This window comes from Myotis yumanensis, unplaced genomic scaffold (genome assembly GCF_028538775.1).
Source record: "Myotis yumanensis isolate MYYU_CA2020_CCGP unplaced genomic scaffold, mMyoYum1.0.hap1 SCAF_15, whole genome shotgun sequence".
In the NCBI taxonomy this organism is placed as follows: Eukaryota; Metazoa; Chordata; class Mammalia; order Chiroptera; family Vespertilionidae; genus Myotis; species Myotis yumanensis.
Window position 1 is genome coordinate 20747439 of NW_027223766.1, and position 24316 is coordinate 20771754.

The window sequence follows — 24316 nt, forward strand, 5'->3', positions numbered from 1 at the left end:
TCATTGATTTAAAATAGAGCCTTTTAAAATTATTATTATTTAAATGGACCCTTCGCCTTGGAAAGGAATTAAGTCTTTTTTTGTGGTACGGGAAGATCGTAGGATTAAATAAATAAATAAATGCATCCTTAATCTGAAACTCACACGTAAGCAGATCCAATGGTGATCAGATGTTGGGATGGGTGGGGGAAGGTTGACATACCCTGTGAGCGTGTGTGTGGTTTTCATCTCCCCCATCCTCGCCTGGCGAATTCTGAGGTCTCTCGGCTTTGCTCGAGGTTCTTCCGGTGGCTGAGTGGGCCTACGCGAGACAGGGCGCCTTTTTATTTTTATTTTTTGGTAACCTCTCCCAGAGCATCTGAGGGGTCCGGAGCTCAGGACACCGCCCCATGGTCAGGGGGGTCATGCGTACAGCCCCCCCCCCTCTTCTAAAGGGGCTGGGGCACAAAGAGCAACTCTGCCTTCCCGCAGTTTCTCTTTGAGAAAAAAGAACCCCAGGCCCGGCCATTGTTCTTCCTCAAAGAAGGGGGCCAAGGGTGACCACAGAGACCTCCTCTTCCCCACACTCGCCACCCACCTCCTTCCTCACCCCACCAAAGGCCACTGCTGGGGGGAAATTTGGGAATATGTTCTTACTCGTGAGACTCTTGTCTGGAAGACCATGGGATCCAATATCTTGGTTATCTTTTTTGTATCTCCTTCAGCAAAATTCTGTTCAGTCGTGAGTCCCCAGCCCCCATTTTCTGGTTCTAATTGCCTGTTGAGAAACATTGTATTTGGATTCGGGGGTTGGGATCGCAGATAACTGCATTTAGTTCCATCGAAAGGGAATGAAACAATGCACCTCGCCACAGTACCTCCTCTGAATATCCGTTCTTATGCTCTAAGTCACCCTGGGCCTGGGGTTTTGGGTGAGGCTGTGTTTCACCTTGAACATTTATCAAACCGGACTCTGCCGCCTTTGCTGCCGCAGCAGGAGGCGCAGGCCGCCGCCCCCCCCCGCCCCCCCCCCGCCCCCGCCCCCCCCGACATCTGCTTGAAGTCCACAATACCTCCGGCAGGGTATTTGCAAAAAGTGAAAACTGACCATGAAAAGGATTTGTTTTGAAAATAGAAAGTATATGTACTTATGTTATATATTCGCACCTATCTATTTATTCCCCAAATGCTGAGTTGGGGGGCACAAGTTACCCAAGACTTAACAACATCTCTGCGGCTGAGCCCAGACCAAGGGCCTGGATGCTCCGTGTTTTATTAGCGGCGAGAGACAAGGCTCTCTTTGGAGGCAGCAGAAGGAATGCGCATCATTCCGCTGCCCTGCTGCCCTTTATCTTTCACCGGGTGATGCTCATTCTATCCGTTTCCAGTTTATTGACCTGGGATGTGGGACTGTTAAAGATCGGAACGCCTCGCCAAAGCCTGAGGGAGACAAGGTCACGCGGTGCGCACCGCATCCCGCCGCCTGGAAGGTGCGGCTCCGGGCTCTGGTTCGCCAGAAGGGTCTGCCCTGTGGGGTGACGACTTCTGACGACCCTGGGGGGGGGGGGGGGCCTTAACCCAGAAATCCTTCCACCCCCTCCCCGTGGCTATGGCAATGCGAGCTTTGCCTCTTCTTCCCGGATCCTGGAATTTCAGACTTGTTCGTGGAGAGGCCTTAGGAGGAAACTCGGGCGGCCTTTGCCTTTCCTCCATACCGGCCGCTCCCTCCCCCGCTGTTTATTCCACGTAGAGGTTGCGAAGGAAAACACTAGAGGTCAGAGACGAATGCTGGAACATTCGCCCGGGCCTTTCACCCCACCCCCCTACCCCTGGCAGATGGCGAGGCCGGGACACCTGCGCAGCGGCCGGCAGCCGCTGCCTCCGCGCAGCTCTCCGGACGCGGGCCCCAGTGTCGTATCCAATAAGGTCACCTAACATCCAGGTTCCAGATCGCCCAGGGAAACTTTCTCCGGGACCTTCCGGTCCATTCGGAGAACAGAGCTTCCCCTCCTCGGCCGGGGAACCCGATCGGGAGACTCCTTTGCAGCCCCGGTTTTTTTTGGGTTTTGCATTTAGTTCTGCATTTAGAACTAAACGCGGAAACTTCCTCCTGCCCAGCGCACCTCCTCTCCAGGGCTCAGAGCTTATGAAAATGTAACCCAACTCATTGCCAGAGTTGTTGCTAATTAGTGGATAATAAACTTCTGTAGCCAGGGCACAAAAGTCTTTTAAAAGTGCAAAGGTGTTCTTTGTTATGGCATCAGAAAAGAGATTAGCATATCAATTGGACTGGGGGGACCGGACAATGAGCCCTCCTCCCCCTTAGCCGCCCAGAGTTCGCCGCCCGGCGCTGCCACCTCCTCCTCTTCTGCCCTTCCTCCTCCTCCTCCTCCTCCTCCTCCTCCTCCTCCTCCTCCTCCTCCTCTTCCTCTTCCTCTCAAGGCTCCAAAGCTGTCAAGTAGCCGTGGGGGAGCTCGGGGCGGCGGGCCGGCCTAGCGGGCGGGCGCAGTGCGAGCTTCCCGCCGCGCACCTGGCCGCACCCTCGCCCTCTCCCGGCGCCGCGGCGCAGGGGGAATGGGGAGGCGCGTGGCTGGACGCGCGGGGACGCGGAGCCCAAGCCGGTCCGGGCAGCAGCGAGGGTGAGGACCGCGCCTGTCCCCGAGCCAGGCCCTGAGCGCGGCCTGGAATGGCCCCTCGCTGCGCCCCCTCCCGCAGGCCCGCGCCCTCCGCGCGAATCCCAGGTGCCGATCCGCTCCTGGGCCACGGGGAGCCGCGGGCGCCCCCCCCCTCCTGCGGCCTTTCTCCCGGACCCGCTGACCTCCCGGCCCTCGATTGCACGCGCCGGGCCGGTAGCCACCGTTTGGGGCCACCCGAGGCCTTCAGTCTCGAGGCGGCCACGTCTTGGGGGCGGCGGGTCTATCGGCTGGTCCCGGGGCGAGGTGCCCGCCGACTGCGCGCGCCCGGGGGGCCGCCGAGGCGAGGCGACCGGAGGAGCCCAGGCCTGACCTCGCCTGGCCCCGCAACCCTCCCTCCTCCCCGCAACCCTTCCTCCTCCCCGCCCAAGCCGGTCCCGAGGGAGCCGGCTCCCTGGGTCGACAGAAAATTCGGAAAAACCGCCCCCGGCCAGGTGCAGGGAAGCCGAGCAGGAGCCAGCGCCTCGGAGGCGTAGATGCGGCCCAGGCCCGCGGGGGCCTGACCCCCGCTCCCTCCGTGGCCCCGCCCGGCTGTTTGGCCCTGGGCTGCGCGGGCCAGGGCCGCGGGGCCTGGGAGGGGAGGCGCAGAGACCCGCGTGGGAAGAGAGGCGAGATGGGGAACGAGCAGCGAAGGCGCGCTTCGCTCGCGGGCGGCCGGGCGGGACCCGCCACTCGCTGGCCGGTTGCTCGCCTCTGCGCCCGCGGTCCCCGGAGCACGGGCCACCCCGGCCTGGGAGCGTTTTCTTTTCTGTTTCTTCTCCCCTCCCCCTTTCCCCTTTCTCCCTAGAGGCAGCTTCTGTCCTCTAACTGCATTTCAAAAAAAAAAAAAAGAAAGAAAAAAGAAATCTCCGGGGCCCTCCTTTTCCACCAGGCTGGCCTCCTCCTAACACTGGTGTTCGGCGAACAAGCGCCAAACTTACACAAGTTTCTCCCCCAAACGAACCGCTTTAACTGCCGGGAGGAATGTGGGGGGGGGGGGGGGGTAGCGGAGGGGGAAGTGGAGGCCGGTGGCTCCCTAAATGCAAAACACCAGAGAGGAATGTGAAAAGAGCTTTACTTTCCCTGCGAAATCTCCATTGTTGCTTGGCAAACAATAGGAGCCCGGGCGACTGTGGGGCTGTGAGAATGAATAGGCCATCGGCGGGATGTGTGCGGGTCAGTGCTTGGGGTCCCGAGCCCAAAGCCCCTTTCTCAGCTTGCCACAATAAACCAGAGCAAGGTTTAGTCTTTCCTGGGTCACCGGCCATCCTCTATTATTCAACACTTCACAACAAAAAACACTTATTAATCAGCGCTGACCAGAGGCCCCTTTTGAAACAAGAGAAGAGGAGAGAGAGAGAGAGAGAGAGGGAGAGAGAGAGAAGGGTGAAAAGAAGATTGAGGAGCCCTGGACAAATCTTTCTAAAGCCAGAGCAACCATAGGATCCTTTCCTCCAGTGGCCAAAGTTTATTTGACACAACAAACTTTCTAATCAGGCCGCGGAGACCTGGATTTCTCCTCGGTTGCCTCACTCTCCGTGGTGGCTTCCTCCGAAGATTTTTTTGGAGACTTTGTTGCGAGGAAGGATGGCGTTAGGTCAAATTGCTCAGGCCTGATCTTAAAGATCTAATTGCCATTGGAAGAGAAGCCTGTTTCCCAGCTGGGCCTCCACTCTGGAGATGGCACAAGGAAGACTGTCCAGCTCTGCTCTGGGCACCCTGCTGATGGATGAGGTGTCAGGCCAGTAGTCATGTGAGGACTGGTTTCCAAATGGTATGGGCCGCAGTGATACTTATTGGTGATGCTGAATGCAATCTATAGATTTTCTACTTCATGATGTTTCATTCTGGGTGTAGTAAACGACTAAACTTGCTTTGCTAGGATCAAGAGGGACTGATTATTCCTATGTTTAGACAGGGATTTAGAGAAAAGAATGTGATGAATAGTTTTCGAGAAGAAAATGATTCCGAATGCTCCATGCCACTACAATCTGGGTTCTTGGCTGAACTTTGATCATTTATTTTTTGCAGTTTATTTGATGTTTGCAACCTAATTGTATTTCTTTCATTTATCTGGTTACATGATAATTATGAATACATGCTCAGACATATATGGATACTCATATACATCAAAGTGAAGTGTTATATCCATCAGCTTTATGGATGAATTTCATCCATTTGGGACTCAGCTAGATACTTTTGATGGCAAAATTTTGTCACTTTTTGATTTGAGGTTGAAAGCCAATATTTCCTGGTTAGTCTGTCTGTTTTGCATTACTCAAGTTGTAATTTAGCCAAGTGAGCAAAGCTCCTTTGTAAGGGCTGATGTGTACAAGTGAAAAGAGGGAGCAGATATTGAATCATGGTTGTCAAGAGACATAAAACAATTATTTTCCTAAAGAAATAGAAGTGAATGTCAAAGCAGTATTCTTTTTAAGTTTAAAATTTTGTTTGTGTGCACTTTTGGATCCCCGTGTAACATAACTAAGCATTTCACTTGTTATGACTCAAAGAGTCCTTTAAATCCAGAAAATGTATGGACTGTGAGTTCAGCAAATTAAGCTGTAGAACTAGATGGCTTGGTAATGAAGGCAAGGAGGCAGAATTACTTGGTAGTAAACGACACCAGTATGTACCAGAGTTTATGTACTAAAGGCAAAAATGGGTTGCATGGTTTGGTCTCAGGATCTATTTTACTTAGATGCCTAGTATTTGAGATTGGCTTTTTATGTAGAAAATATTGTGTTACTCAGATTTTGCAGAGCTCAACGGTTCTTGCAATGGAGTAATCAACTGTTATCTGCATTATTTAAAGCCTGGGATTAAAGGCCTTGGAGTCCAATGCTGACAAGCTCTCACATGTAGGCAGGGGAAAGTTAAGTATTCTTTTCTTTCTGCATATACTTTGAAAATAATTTGGTTAAGTGTGGTGAATTATTTTTAAAATTTATGCATAGGAAACAATGAATAATTCTTTTATAAGTTGTCTCCCAAACGAGCAAATAAGGTCATTCAGAAAAAGAGTAGGAATATGTTTAAGACAAAACAACGTGTCACCTAAAATGCATTGCTTTTTCAGGATTATTCTTTTAAAACACATATTTGCTAGAGAAACCGCCACTGTTTCAGAACAGTGTTAAGGATGTGGATATGCAGACTATATTCATTCAACAAATTCATTTGTACGACATGACAATTTTATTTCACGCTTTTCCTTTTAGTATTTTTGCTTTCTAATTTGCTTAAAGGAAACAACATTCCATTTGTATGTGTATTTTTACTTGTAAACTGAAGGCATGTACTAAATGGGACTAATTATTCACAGATTATCTTCTGAATGAGTTCTACTGAATAAGCAAATAGTTGAAAAAGGCTTTAATCATAATATATAATACTTTGAATATCTATCTATCTATCTATCTATCTATCTATAATATGTCACATAGCACCACATAGCACATCATTTTAACACTTATTTATAGACTCAAAATCCTATTCTTTCTTTCTGTGTTTTTTTTTTTTTTCTAAGAAATTAGATAAATAACATTGTAATGACATTCCCTTAAACATACCAGTGAATTTGTATGGAAATTGGAATAGCTTCCACATTTGGCAAAGGGGAAAAGAAGAATACATAAACATTATATTCAGCAAATGTTTAAAATAGAGAAATGTTATTTGTTGATATTATTTACCATGGAAGCAATACTTATTAAATTTGGTATATCTTTATGAAATCATTGTTATTCCAAAGTACATTTATTTGGTACTATATACACACTGTTGCATTTTTTTTTAAAAAGAAAATACATCTGTAACAAAAACCTGAACATTACATAATAGATTTAGCACATCATAAAAATTACTTTATAGGTAAGTAATCTACATTATGGAAAAACATTTTTTTTGCCTTAAAGAAATCCATTTAGATATTGAAAAAATATGACATATTTAAATAAATCTCAACTACAGAAGGAAAGAAATATCTTGATAGAACTTGTGCATCTTAATTCAAATGAAGGTTAGATAGCAAAGCCTATGTGGCTATAAAATGAAAAGTATACACAATCTGGTAAGCTTATTTTGAAACATATTTTCATTTTTGCATTTGTTTTCCTTCCTGACAGATGCATATAATTCAGAAGTTTTTCCATCTTGACAGAATTTGTCAAATTCAGTTCCAATTTATATCAACATGATTTGACAAAGTATAGTATCAATAGGTTATCATGAAGTATAAATGTAAACTCTACCAAATGTTGCCTTAATACATGCTGCTTTTTCTTTTATCTAAAAATAAATCAATATGGTTTTTCATGATAGAGAGAAGGTGAAAAGGAACTGATTGAAATTTGACTTGCCCCCTATGATTCACCCTGTTGCCAAAGAATCTGGTTCCTAAGACTTCTGTGGAGAGACTCAACCTGGTACTTATTTATTTATAAACTTCCACCTCACTAGAGATTCAAAGTTATAGTTAGGAAACTAGAATCTCACACGATATGTGTTTATTTGATGCTTTGAATTAAATACTTCATGAGTACACCAAAGGTAATTTTTAATGGAAAAGTTTCATTAGGGTTACATGCATCCCATCTAAGCATCCCTGATGTATTTCTGTATAGACCATGATATGGCATCTCATTTTTTGAAAACAAAGGAAAGTCAAGCTTCTGAACGAAACTTTATCCCCCAAATTATTTCCACAGTTCTTCTTAGTTTAACATTTCCATCAACTAATTACATTTTGATACATATGCTGATAAGTCCATTTTGGCTTAGGCAACATTTTTCCACCCAGAAATCTATCTGCTTTTATAACCATTTGTGACAAAGCAGAATATTCTAGAGAATTTCACAAAAGGCTTTGACGGTGTGTGTGTGTGAACTATTTAAATTTCATTGCTTTGTAGCAGTTTAATTTTAAGTTTAAAAGGAATTATTCAGCACTCCCTATATGGTAATTTTTAAATGAGAGCTAAGTTTTAGACATGCCTACGAAATAAAATTATAAGATAGATATTTACCTTAGCAATCAGAGGCTGAGTCAATAAGGTTGACGCAAGTATTTCTTTAATAGAAGGAGGAAATCTGAAGGTACTATAGAAAACTAGCTGTGTTGAGGTTATGGCAAAGGACTAAAGTACTTTTGTTTGCTTTTTGTGTGTGTGTGCTGTTAGGGGTTAGGATGTAGCTCCATGTCCTTGAACTCCTCTAGTTCCCCTTACATGATTTATTGCTTTTGTGGGAATACTAATGGGGGTAGTGGGGTTGGAGAGGAGGAGGGGTGGGCAGTAGACTCTACTGAACCAGTCTCCCTGTACCAGAAGAAGATCCATTTTTCTAGCTTTTCTTTTTCTGTGATTCTCCTGCCTCTCCACTCAAAATGCCTAAGAGACCCCATGAAAATTAAGCGCTGGTAAAAATCATCTGTTCTGTACCCGACGACAAAGGCATCAAGAGGCCCGAGAAGGACTCAGGTCTCACGTCAAGACAGGCCCTTTGGAGTTCATGCTGATCTGCTGCAATATTATGTTATGTTTTATGTATGTGCATGATGTTTTATTTCCCAGTAGTTACACATACATTGCTGATGCATGGATACCATATTTAAAATTAAAACCTGAGAACACTTACTTGAACATATTTTGTAAGGAAAAAACATTAGAGGGGAAAAGGCACTAGCCAAAGTGAAGGAAAATATGTAATGACACTGCATTGCAATTAGCTTTCATCAAACTTCAGTTTTCTGAAGACCACGGTGAACTGAAGTTTCTGAATGTCCCACGAGTTTTTGTAGATACTCTAGCTCTTTATGAAAGGTACCATTGATAAAACCAGCCAGCTGAAATCTGACTCTATCTCAGCTGCTTGTTATCCCAAGGTGGGCCGGGGATCCCCTGAGGCCTAGAAACAAGCAGCTTTGGTTGTACTTACACATACACCCTAGAGCTTAGCCAGGACAAGGCATTCTGGGGCAACCTGGGAGGAACTGAGACTGGGGCTGTGGGGCGAGGCCAGAAAGGCTGAGCCTGGCCTGACAGGTTCCTTGGGCTTTTTGTGAAGGACCATGCTCTCAGGAGCAGAGCCACAGTTGCTTCAAAGTGCTAGGATAATACCAGTTTCACGCTTTGGTGTGGACCTGGGTTTGCTAACAGTAATACTGATGGTCCCTACAGCTTTAAAGAAAATGAGCTTTGTGATTAAGCTTTCCTGTCCTCTCCCTTCACCTCTTCTTCTTTCTCTCCTCCTCCTCTTCCTCCTTCTCTTCTTCTCTCCCTCTCTGACTACAGTGGTGTGGAATAAGCCCCGTGGATAGATACATACCCTGCTAGTGGTTTATTTGCTCTGTTAGGTATACTTTAAAACTGGTCAGGTAAGGGCTGAAATGAAGTGTCTTTACTCATTTTTTTTTCTCCTATTTCTTTCTTCTGAATGCTGCACTCTTCGAAGAACCTAAATGTCTTAGATGACTGTACGTGCTCAAAGCCTCACCCTGGAGTGGAGAGGTCTGGCCGAAGGCCTGGGAAAGACCAGGCTGCAGGTGCGGTTTACTTCCAGGGCGGACTGCAGGTGTCCTGAAGTTTGCTAATTGGAGGCATATCTCTGGGACTTCCAAACACAACTGCTGACCTTTAGGTGCCCTCTTCGTTTTAGAAGTTCTTCTGGATTTGGGAAGAAAAGGAACGAGCTGCCATTCCTGGATAGTGCTATTTTGATCGTGTTCCCATCCCCTTCTGCAGTGTGTGTACATGTCTGGGTATATGTAAGCATGCAGAGGGTGAGAGAGAACAAGATAGAGAGACGGGGAGAGGAGACATACTGGTAGGAGTAGTTGTGGAGATATGGGAATGTCCTTAGTTTAAAGTTGGAATGCATACCATCCTATATAATAAAAGCCTAATATGCAAATTGTTCCCTCTACCGGGAGTTTGACCGCTCCCTATGACATGCACTGACTACCAGGGGGTGGCACAGAACATGGCGGGCGTCGGTGACGCAGTGCTTGCAGCGGGTGGCAGTGGAGGCACTCCTGGCCCGACAAGAGTGGGATTGCAGCAGGGATGGTGGAGCAGGTGAGTGGGTGGTGCCAGGCCAAGGCAAATGCAAGCGGGGCTCAATACCCCCGCAGATGGCGACCAGTGGCAGCAGCAGGGGGCAGGGCTGCCACCCGGCTCCCAGGTGCTGAGGGAGCCAGGTGGGGCCAATGACTCAGGCAGAGGGAGGTGTGTGAGGGTCTGGGGGCCCAGGTGCTGCCCAGGGCCCAGAGGTCAGCTGGGACCTGCCCTTCCATGCATATGCTGGTGCTTTGATCACCAGCCAGGTCTAGGGACAGCATCTCTGCAAGAATTTCATGCACCGGGCTTCTAGTACTTACATAAACATGGTTATCAAGACATTTTTGGAACATCAAAACAAGAAAAATAAGCTAGGAGAAATAATTGTGCAACTTTACACTGTATCTTGTTTGGTAATGTACGTCAATAGATGGATCAAGAGATTAAGGAGACTCAAAATATGAATTGCCCGGGAGATAGAATTGTTGGGTTGTAAGAGAGGTTGTCTGTGGATCCTCCAACCTTTAACTAATATGGTGGGAAGACGGGAAGGAAAGAGACATGACATTGGTTGGGTTTCCTATACGTCATGTGTTCTAGCAGGCTCCCTCACAGCACATTATTTCATATATTCTCACCAGAACCCTTGAAGGCAAGGATTAATTTTTCTTCATTTTAGAGATTAGTAAACTGAAGCTCTGGAGGGTTATATAACATGACCAGGAGTCACACAGCTAACACATTTTGGAGTCCTGATTAGAATTCCAATGAGCTTATCTCCAGAATCTATTTTCTTTTTCTCAAATCAGAAATATCTCACATAATTGATTTCCCTCATAATCATTTATGACAAATCTAAGTGTTTAATCACCAGGTGTTTTCCCAGACTCATCTTTCTCTCTCCTCTCCTCTCTGTGGTTATTTCATACTCGGTCAGAGGGGCAGACCTCACGCCAAAGCTCTATTCTTTGGCTCAAACTGTTCAGTTCATCCACAATGCCTTGGACAGACCAGGATATTGACTTGGGTTGCGATTTAGAGGTGTGTGAATTGATAGGTTTGGGGCCAAACCTATTTACATACATATAAAAACATGGCTTGGTATTTTATGTTATATTAAACTGTGAAAGAGAGAAATTGGGTAAAGGCACTAACAATGATGCTTTTCAGAAATTTAATTTTTAAATTTTTTTTACTTTATTAAGGTATTATATATGTGTCCTTATCCCCCCATTGCTCCCCCACCCCCCACTCATGCCCTCACCCCCCTGGTGTCTATGTCCATTGGTCAGGCTTATATGCATGCATACAAGTCCTTTGGTTGATCTCTCCTCCTTACCGCCACCCTCCCCTACCTTCCCTCTGAAGTTTGAGCATCTGATCAATGCTTTGTCTCTGGATCTGTTTTTGTTCATCAGTTTATGTTCATTATATTCCACAACTGAGTGAGATCATGTGATATTTATCTTTCTCTGACTGACTTATTTCGCTTAGCATAATGCTCTCCAGGTCCATCCATGCTGTTGCAAATGGTAGGGGTTCCTTCCTTTTTACAGCAGCATAGTATTCCATTTTATAGATGTACCACAGTCTTTTAATCCACTCATCTGCTGATGGGCACTCAGGCTGTTTCCAAATCTTAGCTATTGTAAATTGTGCTGCTGTGAACATAGGGGTGCATATATTCTTTCTGGTTGGTGTTTCTAGTTTCGTGGGATATATTCCTAGAAGAAGGATCACTGGGTCAAATGGGAGTTCCATTCAGAAATTTAATTTGAGGATGTGATGATTCCTTTTCCTCACCCCCACCCAGTTTTTAAATATTTATTTTTAAAAAGCTTTCCCCCTCTATCCTGTTTCACATACTAATGCACAATCTAGTTAATTAAATCATGTGTGTGAAACTGAGGGCTTGAGCTAGTACTTTATTCAGGATAGGCATCATTTAGCAGCAGAATTAGCTCTTTCAAGCCCTCAGTTCACTATGTTGCACTTATTAAATGTTTGGTATTTAGTGCTTAATTCCCAAAGAAAGGGAAAATAAGAGTATGCTAGTAATATACCTCTATTGCATGGAGTTTTCTCTGAGTATACTTTTAGTATATTGAATGTAATTCTCTGCTCCAGCTTTTTTTTAAAAAAAGTACTTTTATTGATTTCAGAGAGGAAGAGAGAGGGAAAGAGAGATAGAAACATCAATGATGAGAGAGAATCATTGGTTGGCTGCCTCCTGCACGCCCACACTGGGGGTGGGGGGGGTGGGGGTGGGGGAGGGTCGAGCCCACAACCCTGGCATGTGCCCTGACCTGAAATCAAACTGTGACCTCTTGGTTCATAGGTCGATGCCCAACCACTGAGCCATGCCGGCCGGGCTGCTTCAGCTTTCTTATCATGAGAGTAATAATCCTGATTCTAATGGGACCTGTAAAATTTAATTAATATTGGTAAAACACCTTGAAAATGATAAATAATATAAAGCATAAACATTTAAAAATGCTAAGTTAGAAAACATTTAGCTTCAGGTTAAATTAATACTTCTAGTTTCTTATTGAAATACTAGTTTTCTTTCAAGATTTTCATAATAAATACTTAAATGACTATTACTCACATACAAAGACTATTTTTGAAAAAAAATAAACAACAACAAAAAGACCTTAATGTAAGTAATTCAAGAATTTCTTTTATTGAGCTAAAAACTCAGAGGAACTGTAGGTTAAAATGAAAATAGAGTAGTACTGCCCTAACTGGCTTGGCTCAGTGGATAGAGTGTCGACCGGCGGACTCAGGCGTCCCAGGTTTGATTCTGGTCAAGGGAATGTACCTTGGTTGCGGGCACATCCCCAGTAGGGGGTGTGCAGGAGGCAGCTGATCGATGTTTCTCTCTCTCATCGATGTTTCTAACTCTCTATCCCTCTCCCTTCCTCTCTATAAAAAATCAATAAAATATATTAAAAAAAAGAAAATAGAGTAGTATTTTTAAAATTAAAGTATTTTAGTGATTAAAATGACTTAGTAAATGAAGATAGAAACATGAAAGATAGAACATTAAAATTTAATGTACTGGTTTTGGATAGGCATTAACAGTGCACATCACACCAAGTATTTGCTCGCTCTCTCTCTCTCTCTCTCTCTCTCTCTAAATATATATATATATATATATTAGGATTTTGGATATAAATTCCTGTTTGCAGTATTGCTCAAAACTAAGGATTGAGCCGAAACCGGTTTGGCTCAGTGGATGGAGCGTCGGCCTGCGGGCTGAGGGGTCCCAGGTTCGATTCCGGTCAAGGGCATGTGCCTGGGTTGCGGGCACATCCCCAGTGGGAGATGTGCAGGAGGCAGCTGGTCGATGTTTCTCTCTCATCGATGTTTCTGGCTCTCTATCTCTCTCCCTTCCTCTCTGTAGAAAATCAATAAAATATATTAAAAAAAAACACACAAAAAAAACTAAGGATTGAGAATTACTATGGGGAACATAGAAAAAGAAACAATAAGAGCACATACTCACTTGATTGTTTTTCAGAATAGTAATCTAATGTTCAGTTCTCAAAATAGTAGTCCAATAATCTTTACATCTTGAGTTTTATTTGGAATCAAATCTCAGGTGAAACAGTATAGCTCTTTGACTTTAATTTCTCCATCTGATAAATGAAGATTAAATTGCTTACTTGCAAAGGAGATTATAAACATTAGTTAATTAATAGGTTTGGACATTGCTAATAAATACCCTTTTTAAAATTCAGTTTTCAAGGCTTCACACTCAGACATACTAAAAATGCAGAAGTTTTGTGTTTATATATAATGTACCTCAATATTTGGGTTGTTCAGATGTGTACCTGGAAGATTCAAAACACAGATGAGGCTCTAGCTGGTTTGGCTCAGTGGATAGAGCGTAAGCCTGCAGACTGAAGGGTCCCAGGTTCGATTCCAGTCAAGAGCACATGCCCGGGTTGTGGGCTTGATCCCCAGTAGGGGGTGTGCAGGAGGCAAACGATCAATGATTTTCTCTCATCATTGATGTTTCTATCTCTTTCTGCCTGTCCCTTCCTCTCTGAAATCAATAAAAATATATTAAAAACAAACAAACAAACAAACAAACAAACAAACAAACACAGATGAGTTTCTTGGATGGCTGAATGCTGGTTTCAAGGTAACCAAATCACAGTGGAACTTTGGGTAGAAAATGTTAAGTTCTACTGGTTTCACCAATGAGGCTTAAGATTTGTATGTGTTTTTGAGTGTATGTGTGTGCAATAAGTATGTACTTTCTTTTGCCTTTTAGGTAGAAATCAGAAAAATCACAATGAGTTTAAACGAGCGCTCATCTTCAGTTTCTAATATGTACACAGTGTCTGAAGGCATGGCAGAGTCACATGTGAATCAGCACGTAGGGGTTTAAATGGAGCTGGTTGGATCTGACCTGCTTAAGCTAATTATAAGGAACTAGAGGCTTGGTGCATGAAATTTGTGCACTCACAGGGGGCGGGTCCCTCAGCCCGGCCTGCGCCCTCTCACAATCCGGCAGTCGGACATCCTTAGTGCTGCTGTGGTGGCAGGAGAGGCTCTTGCCATCGCCGCTGCACTCGCCAGCTGTGAGCCCGGCTTCTGGCTGAGCAGCGCTCCCCTTGTGGGAGTGTACTGACCACCAGGGGACTGCTCTTGCATTGAGCGTCTGCCCCCTGGTGGCCAGTGCACATCATAGCGACCTGTCATTCTGCCATTCGGTCAATTTACATATTAGTCTTTTATTAATAGTATTGTTTCAGGTTTGCAGGAATTAACTTATAATAGTATCATCTGAGCATTAAATAACTTAGACACCGTGGTAGTCTTCCAGGGTAAATGGGTTTTACTTGTACATGGTGTCATGGAAAAGGCACTGAATGAGGATTGGGAGCTCCCATTTCTTTTTCTTTTCTTTTTTTTTTTTTTAATAAATATTTATTGTTGAAAGTATTACATATGTCTCCTTTTCCCCCCAATTGCCTTTTCTCACCCCACCCCCAAGCCTTCAGCTCCCATTTCTAAGGCTTTGCTCCATTTCTAACCAGTTGAATGAAGAGGGAGCAGTGCCTGTCTCCTCCACTGTAAAATAAGTGCATTAACATCATGCTCTTCAGGTCCTGCAACCTGGATCTCTTGATTCCTAGGCTGATGCCCTCCTCATTGTTTTACCCTATCTTTGCAAAGGTGTTGGTATGGGCCAGGAATCAACTCCAGACAAACTACGTGGCAGGGAGTATTGCCTGCAGAGAGCTGTGCACATATTCAATAAGTGCATGTTGCTAGAAATACTTGATGATTAATTAACCATCTAGAGAAAGCCTGTGATCAATGTTGATGACTAAGTCTTAATGGCAAAATAGTTAACATTTATTGAGCACCTCTAATATGCTAGGGACTTTATTTGCAGTTTGCATATGATACCTCATTTAAGCAATCATCCAGGAAACACATCTAAATCTTACTGGAGTTTTGACATTAAAGTATTATTGGCTATTCTTCTTAGGAAAAGTCTTTTCTGCTGGACTTGTTTGCAGCCTCCCTCAAGATGTCATTTGAAAAAATTCAATAAAGGCAATTGGATTTGCATTAGAAGAAAGCAGGGCTAAATATCATAGAAAACTGAAACTAAGGCATTGAATGTATAAATTGCATCTTGAATGCTCTAACCAACACCAATGTTCAACCCAGAATCTTTCTCATTATCCATGGTTCTTTTCTTTCTCTGAATATTAGGCAGGAAGTAGGGTTTAAAAAATTTACACCGTGTAAATATCGCAAGAATCCATTTTCTCCTCTCTATCCATGGGATAATTGTTTTAGTTCAGACATTCACCTCCTCTTGTGGAATATTATGATAGCCTTCTCACTGTTCTCCCTTCTTACCCTGTTCTAATCTATTGTCTTTTCTTGCTGTCAGATTGTTTTCTAATGCTCAAATTGGCCAATATCAGCATTTTTTGACCTCCTACATGGGACATTGCCTCTTTGCCATCTCTGTTCCAGGAGGAGGTTGCTGCCCCATCCTCTGGTTTGTGCATACTTTGATATAGACTTCTTCGCAAATATATTTTATTATTTTTTCTCCTATTGGTTTGTGAACTTTCTAGAGTGAAACATCTTTGAATGATATCAGTCATTGGCAGATTATTAATAATTGTTGAAGGAATAAAGCATTTGGGGAGCCTGAGCTATTTCCTGTGTTTGTTTGAGGAGACACCTCTTTCTTTCTGTGACTATCATCTTGGCCATCAACAAAAGGTTAGATAAAATTTTGATTTTTAAGTTTCCATTTCTTCTGCCCCACAAATATTTCTCTCAAAGGTTTTATGTTGTTAAGCCAGTTTTATAGTTATATCTCATTGAGAATTTTGGCATTTCAAAGCCTCATGCTTGTCTCAATTTGTAAGTCAATAAACTTTTTTCTCTAGCTGCTATATTTAGAGCAGTATAGAGCCAACCAGTTTGATGGGAACAATTTGGGATCTCAAAGCATAGCCGTAGAGTAAGAAAGAGCTAGTTTCTAATGATGATTCCATCATCTATTAGTTGTGTGAGCTTGAGTGAATTTCTTAGCCACTCTGAACCTTAATCTCCTTTTCGTACATAGAGATAATTCTTAGGATTTAGAACTGCTTTCAATCATTCAGTATTATGACATGTCCAAAGCATCTGGTATAGTGCCTAGCATAGAGTAGATTCTCATTGTAGTAGCTGTTATTATTATTATTATTATTATTTAGCATTGAATGTCTGCCACAGTGGAGAGTAACATCAGAGTTCATTAAAATTGCTTTTCTAATCCATTATATTGTTTGATTCTCATGAAAAACACAACCCTACAATTTTGATCCATGAAAAGGGCTTGGTTCATTCACCTTAGAATTTCTTATAGGCAACTTCTTTTGCCAGGTGACACTTGAGCAGGGCCCAGAGATAACTATTTCAGGATCAGTTATGGAAGGCCTACTTCTCCTGTCTGATAGTAAGAACTAAAATCTTAGGGCCAAGGTTATCATGAGAGTCAAAGATGAATTCCTAGACCCAAAGGAAAATGTTCTCAGTGATGAGTCCAAGATGATACAGGAGGCTGCAGGAAGCAAGGCAGGAGGAAACATTCTTAGGATGATCTGAAGGAAAATGAGTGAAGAAGGAGCTTTCTTAGAGGCTCTGCAGAAGCTTCTCAGATTTGTAAAACCAGAATCTGGGGACTGAGAATTGCCATGTTCTAGCAAATAAAGTTAATGGCGAGGGTGTTCAGGAGCCTTTTACACTTAGCAGAGATAGCCAAAGGTTTTTTAGCATCAAGTTATGTCTTCAAATTTCTTACCAAATTTCTTCACATTCCATGAAATATGGACTTGTTTTTGTTAATGAGCCTCTTTTCACACACAGATGTGCAAAAGGCATCTCAAATTTAATATGTCCAACACAGAGGCCTTGAGTTTCTACCCTCTTTGAAACCTACCCTCTGCCAAATCCTCCCAATTTCCCCCTCTCAGTATGACACATACATTCATTCACCTGAAGTCTTTTCTTTCTTACCCCATATCCATCCATCCATCCATCCATCCATCCATCCATCCATCCATCCACCCACCCACCCACCCATCCACCCACCCACAAACCCTATTATTTCTCTCTTCAAAATATTTCCTAAATCTGGTGACTTTTCTCTATCTTTCGCACTATCCTCTTATACTGAGCCACCATAATTTCTCTCTTGATCTACTGCAATAGTTTTCAAACTGGTATCCTTATTTCTATTCTTGACTGGCCTATTCTCCAATCATAGCCCATCCTCCACAGAGCTGCCAGTGAGCTATTAAAATGTAAATCAAATTGCAGGGCTCCACTGCTCAAACCCACACAAAGCTTTTATCACACTCGAAATAAAATCCAGAGTCCTTGCAATAACCCCCAATTCCCTACATGATCTGCCTACCTCCGACCCCTTCTAGTTTTTTCCTTTTCTCCCCACTCATTCCTTTCTAGCCATTCTGGCCTTCCTATTTGTGAACCTTGTGTATTATGAAACTAATAGATTTTCCCTCTTGACTGGTTTCTAATAAGTTTAGAGCAAAATTTATCATCTATCTCTAGTAAGACTATAACAATACACAGTTTTAAAAAATTGCCAATCTCATTTCTGACTTGGCCTTACTTTCTTGCTATTATGTTGTACTTCTCTTACCTCAATGAATTAAAACTTAAATGTAATTGCTACTATCTTTCTTATTGTAAAATCTATATATATGTATATGATGGGAAAATCAGGAAATACAACAAAAAATAAAACAATATTCTTAACTACATTATCCCCATTCCAATCATCCAGGGTCTCCCCATTACATTTATTATAAAGTTTCAACACCTTGAGATGAGTTCAAAATCCTGGTGTCTGCTTACTTCCAGTCTCATCTCTCAACTCTTCCTTTTCACTTGGCTACTGTCTGTTCATTCCTCAGGTTTCAGTGGAAATGTTAGGAGGCTTTTGCAGATATTTCATCTGTGAGCCTTTGACCTCACTGAATCCTAGCACTCTATTGTAAGAGTTTGTTGCCCCTATTGGAGGACAAGGGCACTGTCTTTCTTATACTTCATTGTATCCACAGCTTAGTATCTGGCCCATAGAAAGCTCTTAATGAATATTGATGAGTGAGTGAATAAATGAATGGATGAGAAGCTCTTGCTAGGAGAGTGTTTCTTAAAGTATCTGTCTAGGGCTGACTTTATACAAGAAATATATTATGAGAGGTGGGCAGGGAGTAGGTGTGAATTATAAAACACTTGGAACAGGTACACTTTAAGGGATAATATTTTTGGAATCCTTTCTCTTGTAGTGCACCCCAAAAGACTCAAGATTGCCAAAGCCCTTTCTTTGATAGGGGATCTCTTCAGTCATCTTTCCCTCAGTGCTATTCATGGCAGCTATTGAGCTTGAGTGCTTGAACATGGCAGAATCAAACAAAAAGTTGGAGAACCAGAACATGACCTTTGTCACCATTCTAATTTTATTGACTCACAGTATTCATTTTATTGATTTATAAAATCAATGGTGTTTTCTTTATGTCCATAGCCGGGTAGCAAGCACTGTGAGCTTGCAGCAAATTTGTGGCTATACTTTCAGGCTGTCTCTTATCAGGATGGTGGAGATTTGACTCAAAAGCAATCTGTTTTCTGAATTAATTAAATAGCTTTCATTGGACCCTGCCATATTTATGTAGCAGTTAAATCTTTACTCTAGGAGGAGCAATGGCAACACCACTGTTTACAGAGACAGAGCAGTATGCAGGGTTGGGAAATGCAGATAGTTCTGGTAAATAGTTCATTCTAGGCGTCCTGGTTTTTTAATAAATTGGCCCAAATTATCTCTTCATATGCAGGTGATTTTTATGAAAATGGGAAAGAAAGCATATCAAATTTAGACAGAATGCATAGAATTTTAGGTTTGGAGGACATTATGATGGAACTGATTTTGAATGTCATTTTTTTTTTTTTCATTTAGACTTTCTGTGGACACAAATTGACTATTCCCCATTCATTAAGTAGAAGTTTTTTTTCTTGACTACAAATAGTTAACCATTTATTGAGTGCCCACCATGTGTCATATAATCTTAAACTTTCAAAATAATATGATAGTTGGGTGTTTTTTACTCCCAAATTACTGATGAGTAAATGAAGGTGCAGGGATGGTAAATAACTTAAGCAAGATGACAATGCTGGGGTTCCACTCAGACTTCTTTGACCCTAAAGTCCCTCCTTCTACCACAATAAGGATCTAGGAAGAATGATGGAATTGTCAATGTATAATATAAAGTATTTGAAAATGTGTAACGGAAGCGGTAGAGGTCTTTTTTCTCTGATATGCAATTTTGCATTATAATGTAATGAATGGGTCTATTGTAAAGTTAGGAGAAAGTTCTCATGGAGGTGAGGGCAGGTGCTTTGGTGAGAGAATAGGTGTGATAAAATTGTGACATACTCATTGACTCTTAGAGCTGAAAAATAATAAAAAAGAAGGTGAAAGGTGAGACGTGAGGATGGATTATAGATCCATTGAGTCCCGGGGTTTATTAAGGAGCTAGGAGAAGACAGGAAGTAAAAAGGAGAGTATCCTAGAGGGAAGATCCTAAAAGCAGGCTTAGAAACAGACCCTGGTGCAGTGGCCAAAGGAAACAAGACAGAAATGGTACAAAGAACACAGAATACTTTGATCAGGAGAATGTGGCCCAAGTTAGGAAGCTTATACCAATCATGATCGATATGAGGGGGTGGTGCTTACAAAGTGATTATAGTTCCACTCTATAACTGGAAGCAAAAAGGTATTTTCCTCCAAAAACCATAGGAGGAAGAAACAAAGGCAACAAATACTGAAGTTTGATCTAGGGCTAGTTAGCAGAAGTCAGGTAGACAAGACAAAGGCCAAGGTCTAATTGACTGGCCTTCCAACCCAAGGGCAGTGACAACATTTAGTCTCTTGGAGGGATTGCTGAGTAACTGGCAGATTCCAAGATAAATTGGCTATAGTCTCCGTCCCGGTTCTAACAAGACTGCCTTGTGAAGGGAGGGGGGAGAGAAGGAGACAAATGTGTAAGCAGATAAATCACAGACAGAACAGTGAGTTATAGAGTATCTATACATACATAGAAGGCACTTTGGAAATATAAAAACAGTCATGACTATTTGAATAGGAACACACAGAAAAGTGCTATATACTAACACAGTTACAGAAGAATTAATTCTTCCTGGTGGCTTTAAGGAAAACTTCATTGAGCAGGGGATGTTTGAGAGATTTTGAACGATGCGATTTTCTCCAACCCGAGAATGAAATTACCTACCAAGAACAAGAATGAGGATGCTGTGCCCTTGTTCTTTCACAGAAATACTCTAGAATTAGAAGTATAATCTACTCAACCAGAAAAAGGCTCTCAAACTATAGACTCAACCACACCCTTCTCTTTCAACTAATATTAAAATGATCCAATGTAAACAGTTGCCTAGCTCCTGGGACATTAAACTTATAATAATGGCTTTCTTTGCACAAGTGTGTTTTGTAGTGGTGTCTACATCTACAGATAAAGCATGGGAGGAACTACTGGAGCTGTACCTTCTCCAGCGGTGGTTGGAGAGAATTCTATGTGTCTCTAGTAGGTGAGAGGATCAAACATGAGGTGCATGAATGTATGTGTCTGTACAAAGGGTGGGGTGTGTATAGGCATCCGAGCCTGATCAAGGCCAAATACAGGAAAGAGGCTGTGACTCCTTCTCCTTACCTTGAGGCTTATTTAATCACCTTTTGTTTGGAGTCCCTGTGGGAAGACTGTGCTGTCCTGCTATTTAGCTAATAGCCTTTGCAAAGATCTGGCCTCAGTCAGGTCCAACTCTCTTAAACAAAAGATCACATCGTATGTGAAGATGTTCTACCTCCCATAGTAAGAGAGTTAAATGAGACAGTCTCTTCTTCCAGACATCAGAGTTTAGTTTTCAAATTGTTTTCTCTGGTTTAGGATATAGTGTAGAACATGTCTAGTTGGTTTGCCATTGCTTCTCAGCAGCTGCCCTATGGTGGAAAAAGTCAGGCGCAGTATGTACCCGAAACTGTAGAAATGTCAGCATGTGCTCCACTGATATATTAATTCCAATACTGGTGATTCAGAAACACATATTGCATATACACCATATGGGCCTTAAATATTTATGAAACCTAAAAGTCACAAAAATAATTTCTTAGTGTAAAGGTTAAAAGTCTATTACTGTAAATTTTCATAAACTGTTTTAAGCATTTAATTTTTTTCAATTTGCAGATTACTCTATTACTAAAAGGACACTTAAAAAAACTTAACTTTTATTAATTACCTACTCTGTAAAAGATACTATGTTAGCATTATGGAGGAATAAAAAGAATGCCAGGAATATGTGAGATTCTTACCTAGTGTTTCTTATGTTCTGTTTTTATCCCTTCTTGGATGGTAATTTTTCACTGTAGGATAAGAATTGAAAAGGAGAATAGGGAAATCAGTTCACCCTGCCTTTGCCAAGTGAAGGCCTATAGGGGAAAGCAGAGGTTGGGAGAAGACTGTAAAGATATGATTGTAAAAACAGGTATCTTCAAATAAGGAAAACAACACCTTTTCCCCCCTTAGCATGTCCTTTAAGGTTGGTGTAATGCTAGAGTGATTTGGGATAATTTAGTCTAAAAAGTCTGGGCTAGTAACCCAGAAACCTGGCTTTAAGCTATGGTTCTTCCACTAATTAGTTGTATCTTCGTTTCCTAACTGATAAGTGAGAGTGATTAGTTTATCCTTAAATTTGAGGTCATAAAGATTTCTAGCCTTTACATGTTTACAATGAAGGCGATAGGCTGCTGAGAACTAGGATCATATCTGTTGATCACTATGGTACAGGGTGGGGCAAAAGTAGTTTTACAGTTGTTTGTGTGGAAAATATTACCATAATTAATAAATAATAATACAAGAATAAACTCTGTGTTTATGTACTTACAACTGTAAACCTCCTTTTGCCCTACCCTGTATACTACATACTTAGTACAATTCTGGGCATACAGACAACCTCAGACATAGTGTGGGTTTGGCTCCAGACCACCACATTAAAGAGAATATTTCAATAAAGTGAGTCATATGAATTTTTTTTGTTTCCCAGTACATAAAAAAAGTTATGTTTCCTCCCTACAACAGTCTATTGCGTATGAGATAGTATTGTGCCTAAAAAAATGTGTACATACTTTAATTAAAAATATTCTTTTGCCAAAAATGCTAAGCAACATCTGAGCCTTCAGCAAGTCATACTATTGTTGCTGATGAAGAGTCTTGCCTTGATGTTGATGCCTGCTGACTAATGAAGGTGGTGATTGCTGAAGGCTGGGTTGGCTGTGGCAGTTTCTTAACATAAGACAACAGTGACGTTTGGCACATCAAATCCTTCTTTTCACAAAGGATTTTTCTGCAGTGTATGATGCTGTTCCGTAGCATCTTACTCACAGGAGAACTTTAAAAATTGGAATCAGTTCTCTCAAACCCTGCCACTGCTTTATTAAGTTCATGTACTATCCTAAATCTGTTGCTGCCATTTTAGCAATCTTCATAGCATCTTCACCAGGAATAGATTTCATCTCAAGAAATCCCTTTCTTTGCTCATCCATAAGCAGCAGCTCCTCCTCCGTTAAAGTTTTATGAGAATACAACAATCCCATCACTTCTTCAGGTTCCACCTTTAATTATAGTTCTCTTGCTATTTCCACCACATCTGGAGTTACTTCATCCACTGAGATCTGGGCCTCTCAAAGTCATCCAGGAAAGTTGGAATCAACTTCTTCCAAACTCTAGTTAATGTTGCTATTTTGACTTCTTCCCATAAATTATAAAATGGTGAGTCTTAGCCCTGGCTGGTTTGGCTCAGTGGCTAGAGCGTTGGCCTATGGACTGAAGGGCCCAGGGTTCGATTCTGGTCAAGGGCACATGCGTGGGTTGTGGGCTTGATCCCCAGTGTGGGGCATGCAGGAGGCAGCTGATCAATAATTCTCTCATCATTGATGTTTCTATCTCTCTTTCCCTCTCCCTTCCTTTCTAAAATCAATAAAAATATATTTTTAAAAAATGTTGACTCTTTTCTAGAAGGTTTTCAATTGACTTTGCCCAGATCCATCAGATGAATCACTACCTATGGCAGCTATAGCCTTACAAAATGGATTTCTTAAATAATGACTTGAAAGTCAAAATTACTAGTACTCTTTGACCCATGGCTGCAGAATTGATTTTGTGTTAGCTGGCATGAAAACAACATTAATTGCATTGTCCATCTCCATCAGAGCTCTTGGATAACTAGGTGCATTGTCTATAAGCAGTCTTATTTTGAAAAACATCTTTTCTTTTCTTTTTTTCTGAGTAGTAGGGCTTAACAGCAAGCTTAAAATATTTAGTAAACCATGTAGTAAACAAATACGCTGTTGTCCCAGCTTTGTTGCTCCATTTATTGAGTACAGGCATTGTAGATTTAGCATAATTCTTAAGGTTCCTAAAATTTTCAGAATGGTAAATGAGCATTGGATTCAACTTAATGTCACCAGCTGCATTAGCCCCTGGGAAGAGAGTCAGCCTGTCCTTTGAAGCTTTGAAAATGGATTTCTCCTTTGTAGCTATGAAAGTCCTAAGAGGCATCTTCTTTCAAAATCAGGCAGTTTCATCTGCATTGAAAACCTGTTTAGTGTTGCCACCTTCATTAATTATCTTAGCTGGATCTTCTGGATAACCTGCTGCAGCTTCTACATCAGCACTTGCTGCTTCTCCTTACACAAGACACACATTTACCAATTAAGTTTGCTCTCTTATATGAACATGCTTTGTGGCATCCTAAAACAATTACAGTGGTAACATCAAAGATCACTGATCACACACCACCATAACAAGTATAATGATGATAAAACATTTGAAATACTTCAATAATTACCAAAATGTGACACAGATCCAAAGTGAACAAATGCTGTTGGAAAAATGGCACTGATAGACTTGCTCACCCTAGAACAGCCACAAATCTTGAATTTGCAAAAAACACCATGTCTACAAAGTGCAATAAAGTAAAGCAGCT

At 42.0% G+C, this 24316-nt stretch overlaps 1 long non-coding RNA gene across 1 annotated transcript in view; it reads left to right on the plus strand.

The window, feature by feature from the left end:
• The first annotated feature begins 4337 nt into the window (after positions 1 to 4337).
• LOC138993130 (uncharacterized) overlaps positions 4338 to 24316 on the plus strand; it is a 332737-nt gene continuing 312758 nt past the window's right edge. Inside the window, exon 1 of the long non-coding RNA XR_011468233.1 lies at positions 4338 to 4425. This is a non-coding gene — a long non-coding RNA (uncharacterized lncRNA). The remainder of the gene's footprint in view (positions 4426 to 24316) is intronic.